General features: G+C 37.4%; 1 pseudogene; it reads left to right on the top strand.

The window, feature by feature from the left end:
- Positions 1-23,030, top strand: part of LOC148158300 (nephrocystin-4-like) — a 174,159-nt pseudogene that overhangs the window by 313 nt on the left and 150,816 nt on the right.

The following is a 23,030-nucleotide window of genomic DNA, read 5'->3' as shown; positions in this document are numbered from 1 at the left end:
ACACCTGGCTCCAATATTAGCTCATTAGCAGAGCTCTGTAGAGATTGAATGCATGCTGCCAAGGTAGTTTAGCCATTTAATTCAAGAGTGTAGAACTAAAGTTGTGAAACTCTGGCTCTCGAGGACTGCAGTTTGAGAACACTGCTTTAAGCAAACAAGTTAGGTCCAGCAATTTTTTTGTGTATTTCAGTCCACTTTTATTGATATTATATAGAAAAATAATCACAAAGACCTGTAATATGACCCACAATTTAACACGACTGTAAAGCACAATCGTGTTAAATTGTGACTTACAGAGGTTTTCATGCCACTTGAACTTTTTCACATTGTGACACGTTACAACCACACGCCCGTGTGTTTTCGTGTGATTTGTGCACCGGTCTGAAGCAGTACATAAATGTGAAGTCAAAGAAAAATAATGCGTGGTTTTTAACATATTTTAAAATAATAATCTTTAAACTTTTTTTTGCATGTATTCAGTCCCCTAAGTTGGTGATTTTAAAAGTATACTTTTGAGTTTGGCTGTGGATTTTCTTTTACTGATTTGCTTGCCTAGAGACTGAATGTTTTGCCCGTATTCCTTTGCACAATATTTTAAGCTCAGACTGGTTAGAGCTTCCTACCTTCTAATTTCATGTTCATATGATTTATTTATAATTCGCTTAATTATTTTAGGCATCTAGAAGAGCTTTTAGTTGTCCATCTTCTTTTATTGACCCACAGGATCTGTCAGCTGGGGAAGATGTGACCTACCAGCTGCGAGTGACTCTGTTTGACAGAAAACTCCAGCACTTTTTTGGAAAAACATGGAAGAGCTCATCCCAAAAGATGAAAAACAACAAGATTTCCTTCAACGAGGTAACTTTTTGTCTTAACACATTTCACTGAAATAACAACTGCAGCTGCAAAGTGCCAAGCATTTATGGGCTGCAGGGCTCTGAGGATCTGTAATGAATTCTTCTCATGTTGTCTTCATAAGCATTCAGTCAATGATTATTTGTTGAAATCAATCGCTATTCAACCCTTAATTGTGTTAATTGAGCACTGCCATTATTTAATTACTACTCAAAAGATTTGAAAATGAACTCTTTTTATATAAAGATTTATGATTGGATTGTGTTCTGCTGTGCTCTCGAGACTATGAGCATAAACAAAACTAATCACAACAGTTTGGCAATCACGTTGGTGATTACCAAAAATTGATCCAAGTTGTATTGCACAACTTCCATATTTAAAACTTTCAGAAGGAAACAAAACCCAGATATTATCACTGAAAACTGCATTTAACTTTTTTTTTTTACCTTTCCTTTATTTGGGTTTCCTTTGTTTCTGTTGAAATGGTGTATTGATACTTTTAAAGTGGTATGTCTGGCTGAGTTCATTTTAAAAATAAAAAAGACAGAACAGCACAGATTGTTGCAGCATAACTGACATAAATTGTGCCAAACATTCCTGCTAGGCTTCTCTGGGTTCTGGAGAATGTTGGAAAGTTTAGTTTTAGAGACTTTATTGCATAAAGGAACTCCTTCCTTAATTGTAGGAAATTTTTTCTTCTAGTTTATATCTTGGCTGTGCTATTAGAGTTCTCTACTGGTGTTTGGGGTTATTCAGACAAATATATATTGAGTCAATCAATGTTTATAAATTCGTCCTTAATTATATGTTCATTGCTTCTTTGTGATGGACTGAATCTTTCCATGGTCTACCCAGTGACAGTCAAGTGTTTGTGTGCCAATATCCAAAATCTGAATAGTAAAACATAATTGCAACCGACCCATAGAAATATGGGGGCTGAGGTTTCCTTTATTGATTTTTACTGTTGTTTTACCAGGGTAAAACCCACTGGGATTAAAAACTTATTTTCCAAGAAAGTCCTGGCCAAGAGTAAACAGCAAATAATGTCCGCTGTCCTGTTCAGAGCTGCACTCAGCAGGCAGACTGACATCCTAACTCAAAATGTTGTAATTTGGACATTTGAATAGACCCAAATAGTACAGTAGGACCTAAAGTATCACTTTGTTTTACTGCTGCTGCTTGTACAATACTGGACATGCTCTGTTTTCAGGACATTTCTACTGCTGAGCTCTGCAACCATTGTTTAAGCTTAGTTTGTAGATTTAGTTGCAGCTTAGAAAAACAGCCTTGTAGACAGCTACTTTTAAATCACTCTGGAGTAATTTCTTATTATGAGCCTGAAGCACAACTTCTGCTCTGGTACACTGATGATTAGTTGAATTGATTCATCAAATCATTACTTTGAGCTTCTAGTTAGTGATGTGCTGATTATGCTGCTCAGAGGAGAGAATGCTTTCTTCATTATAATGACAAACACTCGGCATGGAAATGAGTTTTTCTGCGTCTTTCAGTTTTAAATAGAACCATAGCCACATCTTCAGGTCAGCCATGGTGCAGCACATGGCCAACACTCACTACTTGTCTGTGCCGTGCTGGTGTTTTAAACTTCCCATCTTCAAAAACACCCAGCTTTAATCTTTGAGCCACCTCTATGGTTTCCCTCTGTTCATTCTCTGTAATTTCTCCGCCATCATTCCTTTGGTCCTTTGTACTGTGTAATCATCATTAGACAAAGGAAACAGAGAAACCATTTTTATGTCACGCTATCTCATGTCCTCTCTGAAAGATGTGCTTTGATGATGAAATTCCTCATAACTTATTGAAAGTGCTAAATAGGATGTTGTAAGAATCAAATATGTGAGATACAAAAACTAGTACTAAGTCTACTACAGAGAAATTAAACCTCGTCTACATGTCAGGATTCTTTATGGCACTCTTTAATTTATTTTAATTCTCCACTGACCAAAAACCTGATGGTCAACAATGTTGTTGTTTTGTCCTGCGATGAGCATTAACAAATTGATACTATTGTAAATTTCAAACAAAAAAACCCCCCAACCCTTTCTATATTCTTTATAAGCTGTTAGATAAAGAACTTGGATTGTGTTGAATATTTTATGGTGTCAAAACGCCAATGTCTTCGTAGACTATACTGTTTGCTTTATAATCCTTTTATCAAGTAATTTTTTTAAAGGGTTTGTTGGCTTTAGTGTACTTTATTTGATAGTGAATTGACAAGAAAGGGGAAGACATGCGGTAAAGGTCACCAGGCCGCGAATTGAATCTGCGACCGCCGTGTCGGGGACTAAGGCCTCCATATGTGGGTTGTGCTTAACCCCTCCGCCACCACAGCAACCTCTTTTATCAGGTTATTCTTTATAAACAACAAACTGTTAAAAATGGTGGTACATTTAAGAATTTTAGGGAAAAAAATTAACAGCTTGTAAAAGAAAAATAAAAGAAATAAAACTACCATTTTGAGTGATTTTTATTACTAATGATGAAATACTTTCATCACTGTATTTGTGTACTGCATTCAGTAAGATTGATTGTGCTCAAATTTGTTCAAAGCTGGCTCATGTGGATACCGCCTCAAGTTCATCATTACATTTCATGTTATATCAGTCAGACTGGATATAACATGAACATTATGAACTAGTATGAACTTAAGTTCATACTAGTTTTTTTTACTTGCATGCAATGTGCTGTGTGTAATAGAAAACTAACACTGCATATTGCCCTTAACAGGCCATCCCTTGGTAAAACATGGTGGTAGCAGCATCATGTGGTGGGGAGATTAAGAAGATGGATGAAGCTAAATGTGGAGTCAGACTGGAGGAAAACCTGTTAGACTTCATGTTAGAGTGGAGGTCCAGCTTCTAACTGGACAGAGGTCCTTAACTTACAGCAAGGCTACTGTGGAATAGTTTAGATCAAAACATATGCATGTCTTAGAATGGCCCAGTCAAAGTCTGGTAAACAATAGTTTTTGTTTTTATTATGTTTTATGACTTTGAAATACTTAAAGGACATGTATTATAATATTTTTTTTTATCATTGCTATGCCTCCAGCACCACCATTGCTTTCAGCTTTTGTGCATGCATCTATTGCATGCACAACACGCCTATAAATTGCACCTGGAAATTTAATATTTTCTTTTGTACGAGTAATTTAGTATCTTTGTATCCTTTTAAGATCAGGCCTTTGGTCTCCTTACTCACTGTAGCTTTAGGTAACAGAAATCTTAAAATTTTGTCCCTAGCATAGGCTGTTACTTTTTCTGATTTATTTATTTATTTATTTATTTATTTATTTTTTCCTCCGGAACCACAGTTTGAAGAGCCCTGGTCTGTACTGTTTCATGTAACCTAAAGAACATAGATATAGTGCGGAATGGATCGATAGTAGAACAGTGGCAGGTTGTCTAAAATGCCTGAGAAAAGCCATCTGCACACATTGCATCTGTGCCATAAAAGGAAGAAGAAGAGAAAAAGAAAACCCCCCTTGTTTTTTTACGCAATACAGTTTTTAAAAAAAAAAAAGTCAACTGCTTGTTTTTTTGGTGACATACTACAAAGTAGATGTTTAGCTCTTTTGATAACATATTCTTTTTTTCTGTGACTGTAAAAAGCCAGTCAGATGCAGAATCGCAGTCTAACTGATGGCAGGATTTTGACATCTTGAAGTCGAATAAAGTTTGACATTGCCTGCCAGAGGGTTTTTTTTTTAAAGCCAACAAATATTAACAATAAAACATAGCTCCACGTAGTGTAGTTGAAAATTTATCCGAAGGCTCCATGTTGTTATATTTGAGCCGATATCTGGGGAGCAGCGGGGTGCCTGTGTTCTCCCTCAAACATCTGAATGTCTCTGTGAATCCAGGCTGGAGGCCAGTCACCCACTGCTTTATAAATGGATCGGAGCAACGAAGAGCCTCCCTGTAGCTCCCGAATTTGAAACCTACTGAGGGCGATACAAATTTGCCTCCTCACCTTGCAGCGTGTTTGTGTGTAAAATACACATCTTTTAGTGAAAAAGAGAGTGTTGCAAAAATCTTTTAGCAGTGGCATAAATGAGTCACAGCTATGGCACATTCTGATTTCCATTTTGCAACCATCAGTTTTCTCCATTTCTCCCCCCCAACCCACCATCTGCTTGATGTTCTTTTGATCCAGCATTTTCGCTGTGCACGGCCTTACTTTGATCCAACACAATAGTCATAGCCGCTATAAAAATCCACTTGGTATCCCAATCAGCATCTAAATCCCATTATCCATCCAGGATAATAATATAAACCACATCATATCCTATAAGGATGATAAAGTAGGTCTGGCCCTTTCTCTGCCACGCTACGAGAGCTGCAGCAGCTTTTTTTTCTTTTCTTTTTTTTCTTTTTATTAGATTTGGCCCGTTGCTCTCACGCTCATGCTCGTGTTTATGAGTGGCAAATTGCTGTTTCATATCCAAATAATGTCAGTGGGGTGGGGATTCACTCCTAAGCTGCATTAGCACGTTGAAAATTGCACCTCCCTCCCCACTCAGGCCATGATGGATTGATTTTAATATCCACTGAAAAGCAAAGATGTGCAGTGATTAAAGGCAGAAAGAGAGAGAGGGAGCTCCATTTTAATTCGGTTTCATTTTTTGTACCTGTGTTTTGTCCCTAACCAGAACTCATGACATCATTACGATGTTGTTGCTTCTGTTACTTTATATATCAGCTCCTTTAATAGTAAATAGTTTTTTTTTTTTTCTTTTAGTGAAATGCAGTTTATTTTTTAAGTAAGCTGCATGGGCTTGTTGAGTCTCCTTGAAGTGTTTTTTTTATGGACCAGATGCAGAAATCAAATCCACTGACTGTAGATCAAACCTTTTTTAAATCCCCACCCCAAGAAAAAACAAACAAAAAAAAAAAAAACGGGAGGTTAATTTTTAACCTTCATTGTCTGTACTGTTTCAGGATTTTTCTTATTGTAATAAAGCAAAGTAATTTTAATGTTGCAAAATCTTCGGAATGCTCGTTTTTTTAGGGGCTGTTGCAAATTTTATAAAATTTGCTACAGATTTTATTAAATCTTGTCTCAGATCCTTTGAATGGCGGTTAAAATATTGCACTTCAGATTGGTCTTCTCTGCAGATTTGTCAGCAGAGGGCAATGTTGTGTTGTCCGTACACAGAGAAGAGAAACAAGAGGAGGAAAGGGAGAAATGTGCATCTTTTTTGCATTGTCTCTTTCTGTGATCACTCCATTTGAGCTCCCTAGCCTTTACAGGGAACCAGTGGTTTCTTCTCACATGTGCAACATTATCAGACCGACAGCTGGGCTTGGGAGGAAAAGGCCAAGCTCCGTTCATGACCAACACAAACCTCTGTTTATCTAGGTCTCCAAATGCTTCAAGTTAGGACTAGTACAGCTAAAGGTTTATATTAAAGTTTTCTGTTAGAATATTGAAAGAAAAGCCTAGGGTTATGCCTTTTATAAACAACAAAAAACCTTCAGCAAGATGGAGTGCCATGTCTTAGATACAGATGGTGATTAAAAACACTTAGCTTCACTCACTTATGCATCAACATAACCGTCAGCCATCAGATAGCCTTATTACACGACTTCAAAGAAGTGAAAAGCAGAAGACAGAATCTTACCGATGGGGAAAGTATTTGCATCAGTCCTGCAATTTCTCCAATTTTGTTTCGTAAGGATTTGGTTTTTTTTTTCTTTTCTTTTTATAAAAATGAGTTAGTTTAAAGTGGGGCTTCAGTCACAGTTGTGCTGTAAAGCATGAGTTTCCACTCTCTGAAAGCACGCAATATGTTGTCAAAATGAAGCTGCTGTTGCTGTAACAAAGCTCCAGTCAAAGAAGCTTTCATTCTTTCCATTTTTTTCACCACCCTCTCTAAAAGCAAAGACATGTTCAGCTGAAGGAAAAAAGAAAATCTCTTTGAACTCGGCTGCATTTCTTTTTTTGTGTGCGATACACTGTGTTTTGCAGCCTACCATATTTTTTTTTGCTCATGTGTTTCACAGCTTGTCAAGCGTGAACATTCAGCTGTTGTGTAGGAAGGAACTGTGCCCCTTGCTGCTGCGTTTAGGGAACAGGTGATTACCAAGTTCTTTTGTAGGACCCCCGTTCCAATCCAGTCGGAAAGAATAGACATTAGATAATATATAACCTTCCTTGGCTTCAATTTTGTTTTATGGGTTAAAACTGTTACTTCTAGGTTAACTCTAGGTTGTCCTGTAGCTAAGGGGGTATCTATATCTGCAGTTGGACTCTGCTCTGTGATAATCTTTTGAATTTATGATTTTTGTTATGTTTAGTAATCTACTTTTAAAATCTACAGACCTGGAGGTAAGAAACAAACATTTGCAGTAAGGGTTTTGAAGAAGAAACAAACTGAATATTTTAGGGCTGAAACGATTCCTCGAATGATTCGAGTACCTCGATTACTAAAATTCCTCGAGGAAAATTTACCTGCCTCGAAGCTTCGTTAATTTATGTTTTATTAGTTAGCGCACCGTGTTCCGGCCGGGACTTCATTTGCGTTGCGCGGAGCTCTCACTTCCGCCTCTGAGTTGTTGACAAAAGCTAAGTCTCAGCGGCATAAAGTCCAATCTTCAAGATTGGCCCGTGGGGATTTTATTGATTGATGATAATGCCCGACTTTTTATCGTTTTTGGGGAACCAATAAGCATCCTTAAAATGACTGGGGGAATGCCTGGAGTACGGCAGCATTTCTCCTCCGGGGCTGCTGGTTGAAAGCGAACGGCGGGAAGAGCGCTGAGGTGAGCGGATAGCCTGAACAGGGCGGGCGGCTGAGTAGCTGATGCTTACCGTGTAAATGTAGCTTTACCGACGAACCGCACAATAAATTTCATATCCCGGTCTGAAGAAACGGGTGGCGGAGCGCATCGTACATGGCTGGTAGATGAGTTTCTGAGTGTGACCAGTGAAGGTGTCGTAAATATCCCGTATTGCTTCCCCCGTGTTCGTCCCCCGGTCTAACGGTTCGTCAGTCCGCTGGTCTGTTTCCTCCCCTCCACCCCATGTTAGTTCATTCGCCCTCTCCTCCCACTCCAGGCGGTATTTCCCGTATTTTCAAACCCAAAGCGTGACAGGTTAGGTGGCAAGGTGAGTTTAATTAATCTTTTAAACTCACTGAAGATGAATACATAAACTAAAAGCTGGATTGTAGACATTTTTTATAAGCATATTTATGAGCCTGCCTCTTTGTTATTAAATTCAATATAATTTCAGATTTTTCTATAACTTTTCTTCTGGTTAACTTAGAAAGTGAGCTATTATTGTTACAGGTTAGTTTTCTAAACTACAAAAAAGCAACTGTTAGGGATGCTCAAATATGAAAAATTGGACTGATATTGATATCTGATAGTAACACCGGTATTATGCTAGATTTACCAATATTTCATTTTATAATTTTTTTTTATCCGATTACTCGATTAATCGTAAGAATAATCGATAGATTAATCGATTACTAAAATATTCGTTTACAACAGCCCTAGAATATTTTATTACGGTACATTTATTATTTATTTTTAATGTTAGATTTAGACTTTTTTATAATTCTATAACAAAAACCATGGCATTTTCTTTAAGGAGTTGGTGCTTACAGTGCATGGCAGAAGTTGAAATGCCTATTGAACTTTTTCACCCTGAACTTCAACGTACTTTATAGCAATTATAATATGATACCCCGACAAAACATAGAACATAATTATGAAGTGGAGGGAAAATTATACATGTCTTAATAAAATAAAATATTACTTGTATTACATTTACTTGTATTCAGCCCAACTGAGTCAGTGCTTTGTATGAAAACCTTTAGCTCAAAGTCTTTTTGGGCGTATCTGCACAGCTTTGTAGCCTGAACTTCACATCATTTTAACACATGAACATGCTTTCCATTCCATTGTAGCACTACATGCATGTTTTGTCTCATTAGCCTGCTGAAAAAGGAACCCATATCCCTGTGACAATTTTACTTGCAGCCTTTTCTTTCAGTTTTACTGTTTTGCACCATCCAACATCCCATCAACCCAGACCAACTTCCCTCTCCATGCTGGAGAAAACCATCAGCATGATGTGGCCACCACAACATGTCAGTATGGGAATGGTGTGTTCAGCGTGATGTTTTATATGACGGCTAAATAATTTAGGTTTGGTCTCATCTTACCAGAGCACAGCTTCATGTTGGTTGTGAGAAATTGCAGACATGACTTCAGTGGCTGTATTTCTTACCACTCTAAGGACAGATTTGTGGAGGACATACCTCATAGCTGCTCCTTAAGCAGGTACTTCCACCTCAGCTCTGAATCTGTGCAGCTCCCCCAGAGTTACCATGGGCCTCTTGGCTACTTCTATGATGAATTTTCTCCACACGTTGGTCAGTTTAAATTTACTATGTGCTTCTTTTTTGCAGTCAGAGGATGACGGCACATAATCCATTGGTTTGCATTGATAAATGAGGGTGAAGCAGTGTGTGCAGTTGTTTTAATGTTGCAGTCACAACCTTTGGTTTAACTTTTGCTTACATTTTACACCCCATTGGTTTGTCAGCTCAGCGTTGTTCTGTAATCACTACAACAATGGAGATTTGATGAAAGATATTAGCCTATTCATTAAGTGTGGATTTTAAAAAGATGTGCATTTCTATTTTTCTGTTTTTTGTTTAAATGTTCTAACACATTTGTATTATTGCGCAGTGTTACTTAGAGCATTTGTGAGTTCATTACACCTGTTCTGTGAGTCAGTGTCGTATCTTTAAACCCCAGAGCTTTTTAACATCTCTTGTGTACCTTAAGCCGTGAATTGGAACCAGTTTGTTTATTGGAATTATGTGAAAATGTCACCAAATTTTATTTGTGCGCTTAGAAACAAGCATATTTTTTTATTGCATTGCAGATTGACAAAAATGACTTCTTACACACTTATTGTCCACATCATTAGGCACACCTTGTGGTGCTGGCTGAGACCACTTTTTGTCTTAAAAGCTGCCTTAAAAATAATGTTTTGACAATTGCTATTCAACTTATTTAGCACCTGTAGTCTGTATGATCATAACACCGACTTTGTGCACAAACTATACACTGTGATTTTCTGCAGCTGAAAGAAGATGGCACCAATTGAAACATTCAAGACATTTTTCTAAGCTCAACTTCCAATCAAGATGGAAAAAATAACTAGGTGAACAGATGTCTTTTTAGTTTTGATCTTTTCATGAGGTTTATAGATATTTTTGTCCTGGGTCAAAGCTCTCTTGCCCAAAATGCTCTGGAGGCATTTGTCATTCTTTATTCAGAGCTGCTAAGTGCTCAGATAAATGTCTGGCTGTAAATCATCAACCTAGATCGAATCTGAGTCTGTTCTGTTCCCTTTCTCTTCCAATTCACGGCGCTTCGCCGAGCATGAAAACCGCCTGTGCAAAAGGTCGCATGATTGATGGACAAAGGAGCTTCCATAGCACAAGGACCCGTCTCCAGTCTACCTCTGTGCTTAATTCCTTCTCCCAACTGGCATTCCACACTAAAAGATATACACTTCAATTATACATGGGGACGATGGGGTTGAAGACTGCACGCCTTGCTTGAGAACTGATCAATATTTCAGTTCCACAGGGACCAAACACATCGTGGAGCAGCTGCTGCTTAACAGCTTTACACAGTGGAGTGGCACATCCCCTAATACACAGCTATACACTGTGGGTGTGTGTATGCACAATCAAAGGAACTGAAGGGCCCACAAGAGCTACTGCTGAGGTGACAGAGAGAGATGAGAGCCTCAAGGAGGTTTTAGCTGTGTGTGTGTGTTCATTTTTAGTGTGTGCTGCGTATTCATACTTGCCTTGCATTTGACTGTTCTTTCTCCATGCCTGTCTTCTTCTTCTCTTCCTGTCCCCTCTCCCTATCACATCAACACGCAAACTCTCGGATTCTAAAACACACATACGAGAGATCCACACACAGCAAGCTCGTCCCAATATTTCTGCTATCAGCTCTCCCTGGGGTCTGCGCTGCCTGTTTGTGTGTGGGCGCGTGTTGAGACTGAGGGAAAAGAAAAAGATTCTGCCTGTCTTGTACTTTGTTGTTCCTGGCTTTGACGTGTCAATTCCATCTTTGCCTCTTTGTGTCTGAAGTCTGGCACGGAGACACTGTTTTCTTTCCTTGTTGCCATCCTGCAGCATTATGTTGCCCCTCCACCGTTCAGCCAGCACCCAAAGACTGTGAAACATTTCACTCAGAGTTTAGCAATGTCAGGAGATCAAAACCTCTGTTACAAAGTAAAAAATTACCCAGCCAGCACTTCAGTTTCTTGTTGGCAAAATTGTAGATGGTAGAGATTTGTTTGAATCAGATGGAGAACTTTGGACATTAGGGGGACTGAAGCAAAAATTTAGACGATTTTTTTGTTGTTTACAGATTTCTTATATTCTGTATATTGTCATTTTCTGGAACTGAAACCAGTTTTGATGTTAACAACTAGTAAGACTGTTAGTGTAACAAACTTGATTTAAGATGAAATAAGAACCTTTGGCAACATTGCTCAAGCTTTGTGTTTTCTTTGTATGATATCTGTGGTAAGGTTTGACCTCCTTTAAAACATTTACATTTTAATGTATATCCTAATTTCATGTAGAACATGAGTACTTTTCTTCACATTTCTTTCTCCTATGTCAGACTGAACATTTTAATAATTTTTGTCAATTTCATTCAATCTTGTTGTGCAAAGTGGAAGTGTTTAGCATGAGCAAATATTTTACAGCAGGATGACTGCAGATTAGTGAAGGGTTGAGCTAGCTAATATTGAAAACAGACATTTGCGATTGACATATTGAAATGGCAATGACGACTGTAAACTGTAAATAGTGTAGAGTGTCCCATCTTGTGTAAGTTTTTTTTATTTTTTAGTATTGTTAGAAAAACCTCCATTGTTTTCCTCATGTGCTAGACATATCTTTACATGCAGTTGTTGTGAGTTTTTGGCCTCGGTCATTTTTTTTGACTGTTGCATCATACCCAGCTATTTCCATTGCTTCTACTCATTAACACACTATTTTGTGCTCCATAAATTTTGATATCTCATCCAATGATCATGAATGCAGGACTTTTGAAGTGCAGTATGCTACAAAATATTTTGGATATCTTGATTAATTAGGCATATAAATACTAATTCTATAAGAATTTTCAAAAGTTTTTATATTACTTTGCGGTTTTGGTTCCCATTTGTTTAAGTGAACTGTTTTGACAATGGTCACAAAAAATAGTCTGTCCCAGCAGGAGGTTGACTGTCCCAGCATCAACCTCCTGCTGGGACATGTATGGAGTGATATTTCCATATGTTAAACCATGAGAATATTATAATTTTCATATGAAACTCAGTGGAGTACAGCACTGAGTTTTGTTGACAAGGAGTCCCTCAGGGCATGAGCAAGTCTGAAGAGACTAAAACTTAAAATGTAGGAAAGTAAGTAAAATCACCAGCATCTGATCTCTCATGTATTTGTATTTCCTGCATATCAATAATTTTCCAAATGCTGTGTAACTACCTAGTGCATGTAATGTTCACAGAAAAAAATCTTGTCTTGTTGGAATTTTTTTTTCTTTTTTATTCACCTGTCTCACATACTGTATGCATACCAGTCTTATCTCTCTTGCTGCAATCCAGTGACATATTGGCCATAAGGGAGCCTGAAGCCTCAATTCTTGTCATTTTCTTAGCCTCTCTATCATCCACTCTGCCATCTCTCATCTCTACTGTGCTTGTGACTGTCACAAAATTTCACACCAAAAGGATTTGTGATACTGATACCCACTGGTTCTGTGCCTGTAAAATGACTCGCTGAATCTCTCCTCCTTTCTCTTTCACCTCCTCTATCTCTTTTCTCATCCTCATCCTGCTGCCAGACTTGTATCAGAGATCTTCATATATAGACTTCAATATCAAAGCATTGCAGCCAAGAAGCTGCCAAAAGCGTTTGTCTGCTTTATTTCTGAATCTTTGATTTTAGCTGGATGACTTGAACACTTGACAGCAAAGTCCCATAGTATAGGCTTTTGAGATGCAGTGAACGTAGCAGTTGTCTAGCAAAAACTTATATCCACAGATAGAAGCTTTTTTTCACATTTGTGAAGAAAATGTGCAGCAGTGTCAGTCTTGAGTGCTGAAATCTGGATATTGTGTCACTAGCTAATCCAAGCATGCATATCTTACATGTAACTTCTTATCTAAGTCCAAGTCTCCAAGTCAATGCACAGTGTTGGTCAGATTCATGGCACCACAAGTAAAAATGTGTGAAAAGCAATAACATTAACCCAACTTTTTAAGCAGGAGCATTTATAGCTCCAGAAACACAAATATTACTCTTGAAAAACAAGCTCATTTGTAATATGTTTCTTTAGGTCATCCGTCACATGAAGAAGCGTTATTTGTATTGCTAGACTGCACACAGTCACTGCATTTAATTATATTCTCAAATTTACTGATATTTCTTGATACATTTTTTGAACAAACAGTGGAGTTGATTGTAAAGTTAACAATCCTGACAGTATGAACAATTTTTTGGAATTGTAATTTATTGTATGAATCAAAAAAAAATGTCCACTGCTACTCCATTCCCCACCATACCTAACAATAAGCAAATGGGCTTTTACAAATGCATGTCCTTTGTTTCTTTTCTCCTTGTTAAAATCTAATGGTTCTTATGAAGATGTGGTTTGGTTTCTCTGCTGCATTGCTCTAGAAATATTTTGAAATTTGTACAAACTTTTTTTTGTACCATCCTGCTTCTTGTGTACAGTGGTACGAGTCCTTTTCCAGCCCAGAGACTGGTGATGATTTTTAAGTAAGTAATTTTAACACCTTGATTTTGGAACATGCGTTTCCAGGTTGAGAGGTAAATTATACTTTCATAGCTATGTGAAAGGGTCCTAATTGATTCATTTAGCACCAGAAGACAAATAGTGAAGCAAATTAAGCTTTTATGGGTAAGAGCTGCATACAAAAAGCAAGCTCTAGGTCAGTGCAGGTTGTTTTTCCATTTTCCTAAAATAATTTCCTTAAAACCATCTTAGTCTGAAGTGAAATTATAAAACAGCATTCTACCTTGAGAAAATTGATTATTTCACTTAAGAAGAGGCAGACTGGCATCCAGTTTAATGACTCAGAACTGTAATTTTTTTCTTAGCTGTCGAAGGTACATACCCAAAGTAATTGAAAAAAATTTACTTGAGGTCTTTTGTTTTTCTTTAATTTTCCACGGTATTGCTTTCTCACATTCCCATTCACCTCTCGCTAGTCATAGATACGTTCTCTGTCACCCATAAATGAATCTTCTTAGCATAATGCTTCAAAAGCTGCTGACAGGTTGGCTGTTGACAGTGACTTCATACTACATGCCTCCATGTTTAAGTTATTTTAATATCACCATATTGCTCCTCTTCCATCTTGACTTAAGTTACAGCTCTTAGATATTTACCCCTGCGAGAATCAAGTGCCGCTTTGTTGCTGCAAAGCATAACCTCTCATTAGTCCAGACATATGGCGCCTGGTGTTGCTGCAGATGCAAGCTATTTCGCTAAATGACTTCTCCCAGAACTTCAGTGGCCTTCCAGTAACAAGAGCTCACAGCATTGTTTTATTGTACATATCTGTTAAAAACTTGTTTATATTGGTTGGGAAACATCATGAATATGGAACTTTACAGAAGCAAACTGACTTCTGTGTTTAGTACAAACCTAGAGGTGCAATTGAGTGCAAAATAGAACAACCTGTTCTCCTGTTCCCTTAAAAATCACCTTATTATGTGGGACAAAAGCCCAATTTATTACATATCTGTTGCCAAACTTTACCCCTTAATACCAAGTATTGCATATTTATGAAAAAATATAGACCAGTTGCTTAGTTGTGCAGTTATTCCGATCATTACAAAATCTAGGAACATTACAGTAAGGGAGAGCTTTCCTTCACAGTGCTTTGCAAAAGTGTTTGTTGTGTTCTTTCACAATTCTGTACGTTACAACTATAAACTTCAGAGTATTTGATTGGAAATTTATGTGACTGACCAACCAACAGAAGTAACATATAGTTACAAAGAGGAAGGTCAATGATATGTAGTTTTCAAAATTGTTAACGAATAAAACTGTAGTGCTGCGTGCATGCTTTGTCGACCTTTTTTCAGTCTGATTTCTAAATGACATAAAATCCAACCAGAATGTTTTCAGAATGCTTCTAATAGGAACTTGGAGGCAAATTGTTTGCAATTTAATTGCCACAAAACTCCATCTGTTTTGTGAAGCCCTCAGAGGTCATCATGAAGGCCCAGAAACACAGCAGGATACGTAAGAGACACAGGAAAGAAGATCCTTTCTACAGTCCAATCAAACAGATATCTAATCCTCATCATTAAAGAAAATAAATTCCACTGTTCTCTGCAAGTTTATTTACTGTATAGCATAACTTTCCAATGACCCCATTGTGTTTATTCCCCTCTGCATAAGAGTAGTTTTAAAGAAATATGGTCAACCATGGAAAATTAATATATGCCTGAGCAGTGAACTGGTCATGAGAATTTCTTTCTCGGCTCCCGGCTCTGCCTCTGACACTAAATCAAATTTTAAAAATGGTCATAATTCTCAGCACAAATCTTCCATTTTTACAAAGTAGTCTGATCAGTTCAGGTCAGCTGTAATGAGCTGAATCATTCAGCATCTCAGGGAACTTTTCATAAAAAGCAGTTCCACACTGTAGTCTTGATTATGTTAATTCTGAGCATATTCACTGAATGAGTAATCCTTTCTGTCCTGTCTGGACTTTTGGGCTTATGGCTGGTTCTTGGTGCTCTAGCTTTCTTTGGACTGAAGGGCTATAAGACAAAGTTGACCAGTTATATGGTGCTGTATTATACAGATATTTAAAGCTCGAAAAAAATGCACACAAAAACAGAAGGAAAACGTGGCGCAAACGTCAGGCCAGCCCACTGGGAATTGTCCCGTTCCTCCCGATTTGCCAATCCGGGCCTGTTTGTTAGTAAGAGATATCATGGGACAGCGAAGGGAGCTCATCCTTTAGAGAGAAGAAGAGAAATCCTTTAAAAGTCCCTTTCATTTTAGTTTATTGCTCCTATGCAAACATTCACGTTATTACGCATCTCTGCAATTGCATGCATGAATTTTCCGTATTATAAAACCCAGATTTGTGGGAATTGCCATTAATAACCGCAATGTTCTCTAACTTTTCCAGAGATTTTCTTTTTAACTTTCAACACTGGCAAGACAAAGGAGTTGTTTCTGAGCCTTTTTCAAAGTATACTAAATACCCTCTAAAACCTTCAAACATTTGGCTTTTGTCCTCCGACAATCTGCTTTCATTACCAAGTCAAATGTCTCTGCATTGATTGGAGCTGTTTATCAGCTTCTGCCTGCATTGATGGAAAGATGACACTTGGCTGAACACTTCCCACCCTTTTTTATGATGAAATGGTTTGATGAGAAGGCTTGATGCTTCATTTAGGGACTTATGTAACTCAGTCATGTAAGATGCAAATCCCAAATCTTTCTGCTAAAGCAGCATTTGAACACTGTAACTGGACTGAATGTAAGGTGGCCTACCATGGTATTGTCAGTGACGATACCATGACAAAGTGATACTTTTCTAAACAGTACCAAGAATAAAAGAGGGTGATCTTGGGCATAAGATTGTTGTTACCCTTTCTGTTTTATCCAAACAAGCTGGGGTCCATAATTTTAGAGTGAGAGAGTATATTTACTGGTGGAACCCATTCAAGGTCAGACTTTGTAGGAGTGGTCCCATCTTTCTAGATTTGAGCATGCTGTGCCCAGAGAAATTATAGAAATCCCTAAAGCTTAAATTTAGACTCCATAGGACTCTGCATGTTTAACTTCTCGTAACAGCGCAACTATATAAAGACTGAATTAATCTGACTTCAGTATATCAATTCAGAACAACTAAATTAAACTTCTGTTATATATATATATATATATATATATATATATATATATATATATATATATATATATATATATATATATATATGTCAATTTAGTCCAGTTCAAAAAAGGTCTGGTAGAATATAATAATGTTTCAGTTGACACCAACAAATTTGATTACTGATAATATTAATAGGATTGAGAAACAATCCTATTTGCACAATGAATAGAGCACATTCATTGTGCTCTATAATGAACACAATGAATGGTGATAAATATTTCAACTTCATTCCATATCTAGCCCTTGGGATGGAAGTGTTGGGATAGAGAAGGAAAACTATCTTGTAATAAAAATAAATAAATAAATAAATAAACACTTCTGGCAGAACCAGACTCCGAAATGGTGCTGCCGTCTGACTTGGCCACCTGGGAATTGAAGTACAGTTATGGGCCAACAACAAACACAAACGTACTTGCTGAAAAACAGAAAACTGATCTGCAGCATCTATTTGATGATATTGCCTTTAAAAATCCTTTTTTCTCTCAAACTTTTTCTTATGGGAAAATGCCCTTTAGACCAGATGAAACCAAAGTATTTGGCCAACACATGAACAAATGTGATGAAAACCAAACAAAGCATTATGCACACTAAAACCTTGTCGCTGAATCAGTTCTGAGTTCCTCTATAAGCTGTAGTGATAAGTAGGACCAAATGTCTGACAAACAAATGATCTCAAGCAGTTGATTTGTGAACAGCAGAAGTTAAAAGGAACCCCACCAGAGCTGCCTTCTTCTGTTATGTTGTTGTATTAATGAAAATCATGTCAAACAAAAACTAAACCAACAAGAACAGAAACAATATGGTGAATTATATGCAACACGCTTCTGGAAAAAGACACGGTGGGCCTCCTGCCACATTATTCTTCATAGAACAGAACAGGCTTAGATTTTGTTGTCAATGTTGGGTTAGAACTGATAAATGATCTTGGTGAGAGCAAGATGGGGGCTATTTATCTTTTGAAAATATAGTCAAATTGCTTTAGATGGGTGAGTTTAATTGCATTATCTTCACAACTTTTAAGCCATATTGGGTATAAATAAACAATCTTCTTTGCAGGAGAAGTTGCTGTTGATGTAAAAAAATCAGCAGATAAAAAATCCATATCACAGTGTTAGGAGAACTTTACCCTTTATGTTGTACTCTTTCTTTGAAGTTCTTGTATTTGGAAAAATACTAGCCTTACTAGATGGTGTCTGTAAAAAGGAAAAAAAAATAGAAATAAAAAAAGCCCTTTTACAGTCTGTGTGATTTTACATGCGGGTTATATGGACCTTTACACATCTGAAGTTACACAGGGCTTGGAGAATCTCTTTATTTCAGGGTAGCTCAGATTAACTTATTTTCTGACAATGACATCATGGTATTGATGGTGATTTAGAAAAATAACATGAGTTGTTCCCCACAACCAGTGGATCAGAGAGAATTTATAGGTCTCCTTATGGTATTCAGGCTTTTGTGCTGAGTAAAACAGGGTGGCTCTGGCACAGGAAGGCTATTATTTCCAATTTGAACACATCAGAGCCTGTATACAATTGCATCTACCTCGCACAGACAAAAAGGCTCCCAAAAGGTATTACCATCTCTGAGCTTGTACAGAAATAGCAGGTCAACGCAACTCATCCACGTCCTGAAAGGAACATTTGTTGATTTCAGTTCCTTTAGGATATCAACAATCGTATTGATTTGTCCCAAACATCATCAAAGCTCAAAAAGTGCAACAGCTGTAATAAAATTAGCTAATTCATCTTTCTAAGATACGGATATTCTTCATCAAGGTACACGACTAAAATGAGATGAATCAATCCAGCGAGGTTGCTTTTTTCTTTTTTGTTTTGTTTTTGTGCATGTCTCAAATTAAATTCCTTACAGTTTTGTCACAACAGCTTTCAGTTTATTCTAATGCATGTCTAATGTGAATCTGCAGTGTCCTTGGGATATTAGGAATTACCTTCCAAATGCTACGCTGGTGTTATGTTTTTATTTTGAATGTCCCTGAACTGCTCGAATGACGGCAACAGTGGATGCTTCTAGCCAAGTAAAGTACCCTGGGACAGTGCACCATCTGTCCTTGTTTATAGGTCATTTCCCTGATGTGATTTTCAACATGCTGTTTATTGGTCATTATTATTATTTTACATGTCGTCTTCATCATGCTTCTTTCATCAGTGTGCTCAGTCCCACTCAGGCTTAAAGAAAACAAACAGTTTCTATGCATGTCTGTATTCTTTTGCTTTATTCTTATTTGCTAGATCATAATTTGTTTCCTTTACTGCAAGGATGCAATATACCCTGCTCACATATAAAATCATGGGATTGTGTATCAGTGCCCTTGGCTAACTCAGTCCACCCTTCTGTGATGGCAGAAATAATGTAGATAAGAACATTAATATTTTAACACAACATATGTGGCCTTCCAGACCAAACCTTTTCCATCCTATTATACTCTGTAACTATCACAAACACATGGCTAAAGATGTATGATAGACAGCTAAAGGTGTTAATGAGCTGGCTCCAGTGCCAAATGTGTGAGTTTTAAAAAGACGAGAACCTGTGCAGCAATTAGAATATTCTTGCTGGAAAACTAGGTCATAAATATGCTTGAAATGCTTTAATGTTGGTTATTCTCACTCCAAGAGTGTTTTTTAAAGTGTTGTGGACAGGAATGACAAAATAGTAAAAGGACCTGAGAGATGAGCTCTTTTGTATGATGGTACATTTGGGCCTTTGTACAAATTAAAAGAAACATGAACTGCGCAAGGTGAAAAATAAACTGCAAGGTGAAAAATAAACTGCAAAACAGAAACCTCTCAAATTATGAGATGGAAAGCATGTGTATGTACCTTGAATTCTTGAAAAGTCTTGGAGAACTTGACACTTTTTGTCCCGAATGAATTTACAATCTCAGAAAAAGTGTGTTTTTACTAACTTCTTACTTTACAATGTCAGTGAATATTTTAGCTTCAATATTGTAAATTTATTGCCTTTAATTTTGAAAAACTTTAATATTTATTGCAAACGTATGGCTTTTGTCTTTAAGATATGGGAAATTAATCTCAAAGCATTCTGAACAACTAAACACTGCAAGTTAGATGATCTCTTTTGGTGTCCCATGTGTTTATTTCTCAGGTTTTGTACCTGCATACGTCCTTGCTGCTGCCCAGCACTCTGGTCGTTGTGGAGCTAGTGTCGCTATCAACCAAACCAGACGGCTCCTATCTGTCTCTGGGGAGAGGCTTCAGCATTCTGGAGCTTTTTACCAACAGACCAGAGGGTCCAGGTACTAATGGAGACAGAAGGTGATTATTGAACTCTTAATTACCACATACATGGATTAACGAGCCTTCTCATTAGGACATAAAGGACAGGTGTATTTATAATGCAGGAGGTTGATGCTTTCTATCCAGCTAGGTTGTTTGGTCCTGTAATGTACATGTTTTTAGTTATTGTAAAAAATAGTTCTAATATTTGAGTTTTTCACAGCATGCGCGACAGAAATGCTATTATCCCTATAGGGTTTAAAGCCACCTCAGTCTGCTCTGGTGTTGGACAGTTTAATTAAATGTAGCTGGGATGATGACAGACACATTTAATAATGAGAAGGTTATAGGCTCACAATATTAAAACATGACGTTAAACTGAAGCCTGTCTCCAAAAATGCCATGTTGCCGCCAACAGGATGGGACTTCATATGGTAAGATGAAGCTATTACACTGCACCAAAAAATAAAGGGAACACTCAAATAACACATCCTAGATCTGAATGAATGAAATATTCTCATTGAATACTTTGTTCTGTACAAAGTTGAATGTGCTGACAACAAAATCACACAAAAATCATCAATGGAAATCAAATTTATTAACCAATGGAGGCCTGGATTTGGAGCCACACACAAAATTAAAGTGAAATGTTCCCTTTATTTTTTTGAGCAGTATATTATGAGGTATGAATATAAAAGAATGCTTTAAGCTTAGGTGCCCTGTTTTGGCTGACAACATGGATTTTAAAAACATATGTAAGGTGTAAATAATTTATATGACTGCGTCTTTATCTGGTAGAAAACAATGGAAAAAAGTCACATGTTACGAGCAACTTTAAGCTCTACAAAGAAATATGATTATTAATGGCTGCAAAGATTGCTGCTATATAATTTTCTGTTCAGTGTCTGGTTAGTGACAGATGCTGCAAGGCATCGCTGCAAGACACTTTTGTGGTTTTGAACCTCTTCCATTCGGATATCTGTGACTGAAGTCCAGTATTAATCTGTTCTGGCCAATTCACCCACATCAATTAATGAGAGGTACTGCAGCGATCCCAACGTGGGTTCCCCTTTAGGTTTTTAATTGGTGCTGAACTAAAGGCATATGTTTTAAGGAATCTGGGCTTCTTTTGACAAGTTTTAGCTCACAATTGAAAATCCTTAGACTAAAGCTTGAAGTAGATGGTTTAAGTTGTTTCTCTAAAACACAGTTTGACATTTATGAAAGCTTTACTCTATTTATGAAAAGAGAAAAATATATTTCTTTTCTGTTCTTCTTTACCATTGGGACCAATTCAGATTGTGGAAAGTAGAAAACTGTAATACTTTTACCAAAGGTATTCCATCACTCATTCAAATAATTTAATTTAGGTATTTTTATACCTTCCATAGCAACTGGTGAATAAAATCAAGCACCTAGGCTTGCAGACTGCTTCTACAAATCACTGAAAGAATGGGTTATACTCTCAGGAGCTCAGTGAAATCTAGCTTGGTACTTTGATAGGATGTCACCTGTGAAATTGGTCCAGTCATGAAATTTCCTCACTACAAAATATTCCACAGTCGGCTGTTATAACAAAATGGAAGCGATTAGGAACAAGAAAGACTTGGCCATGAAGTGGTAGGCCATAAAGAATCACATCACAGAGAGGGTCAGACAAGACATGGCAACTCTTAGTTTTCCTAAAAAAAAAGGCAAAAAAAAAAAAACACTGTTCTTGTTCTTGTAAACCTGATATTTTGTATTGTTGGTGATGGTAACAGCCGTTAATAGTGTGAAACTTTGTGACCACAAAAATGATCAGTATCATGTTGGAGAAGCAAAATTCACTCTGATTTACTTTTCTCCTAATAGTTTTGAAAGGAAGCAATTTTACAACTTTTTACATGATTTTCATTGTCTTGCTGTCTTACTGTGTTTGCCATGTTGGCTTTTGTTTACAATAATATTTGATAGGTTTCTGCTTTTTTTAGTCCTTCCTGTCCTTCTGCTGCCTCTTCAGTCAGCCTCTCATTAGATGAACTGACCCCAAATCCCCTCTGTCAGACAGCAGTTGGTGAAAGCAGCTATTTTACCACAAACCGCACTGCAACCTAAATTACCTTTGCATTGCAGCATGTAAAACTGATTTCTACCTTCGTAGGTTTTGAGGAACATCTCAATAACTGTAGTCCAGTTGGATTCTAAGAAGGATGTCTTTTTAGCAAGGCATCTTAATCATGCAGAGTACTACCTCAACAGTAACCGTTTCTGGCTGAAAGCAGGCAGACTAAGACATGAGAAGCACAACCTATCTGATTACTGGTGAATGTAATACTTTGATTCCCAGCTTTTCTAATGATGCAATCAGTGCAATGCCCTTAAAAACGGGTCAAGTGCTAAATTAAGATTGTCAGATCTACTATAGCTTGCAGGCCTGCTTTTAAGATCTGTTCCACTTTATTCCACAGGCTGAATCTACACCATGGATCACCAAGAGGCCTCCTCCACCCCTCACTGAAGGATTCGGTTGACTGTAAGAATAATTTGTCCACCATTTTTCTAGAGTAATACATGCAGGATTTAGGGGCCTCTATTTCCAAGGTGGTAAGGCTTCCTTTGTTTACTGAGGTACTTGCATCCACATGATCTTTAGCCATGTGATATGATTCAAAGTCAAGATGGCAAATGTTTAGGACAGTAAATAAATGACTGCTTTACTTTCAGGTGACTTTTAAAATGCTTATACCTCTTGATCCACCATTTTTAGCTATACTATGCTTAGAGAAGAGAAACTGCTCATCGCCTGCCTCTTCCAAAATTGGAAAGTTATTGTCAGACCTTTGGATGAGAGGTGTTTTTTGTCCTTGGATATCTGATATGTCTATAGCTGGCTTAAAACCAGGGCTATGAATT

Source organism: Poecilia mexicana, unplaced genomic scaffold, assembly GCF_051168715.1.
Source record: "Poecilia mexicana isolate PSO_F unplaced genomic scaffold, ASM5116871v1 scaffold_7, whole genome shotgun sequence".
Taxonomy (NCBI): domain Eukaryota; kingdom Metazoa; phylum Chordata; class Actinopteri; order Cyprinodontiformes; family Poeciliidae; genus Poecilia; species Poecilia mexicana.
Note: the sequence above shows the minus strand (reverse complement) of the source record. Positions and strands in the feature narration are given on the sequence as shown.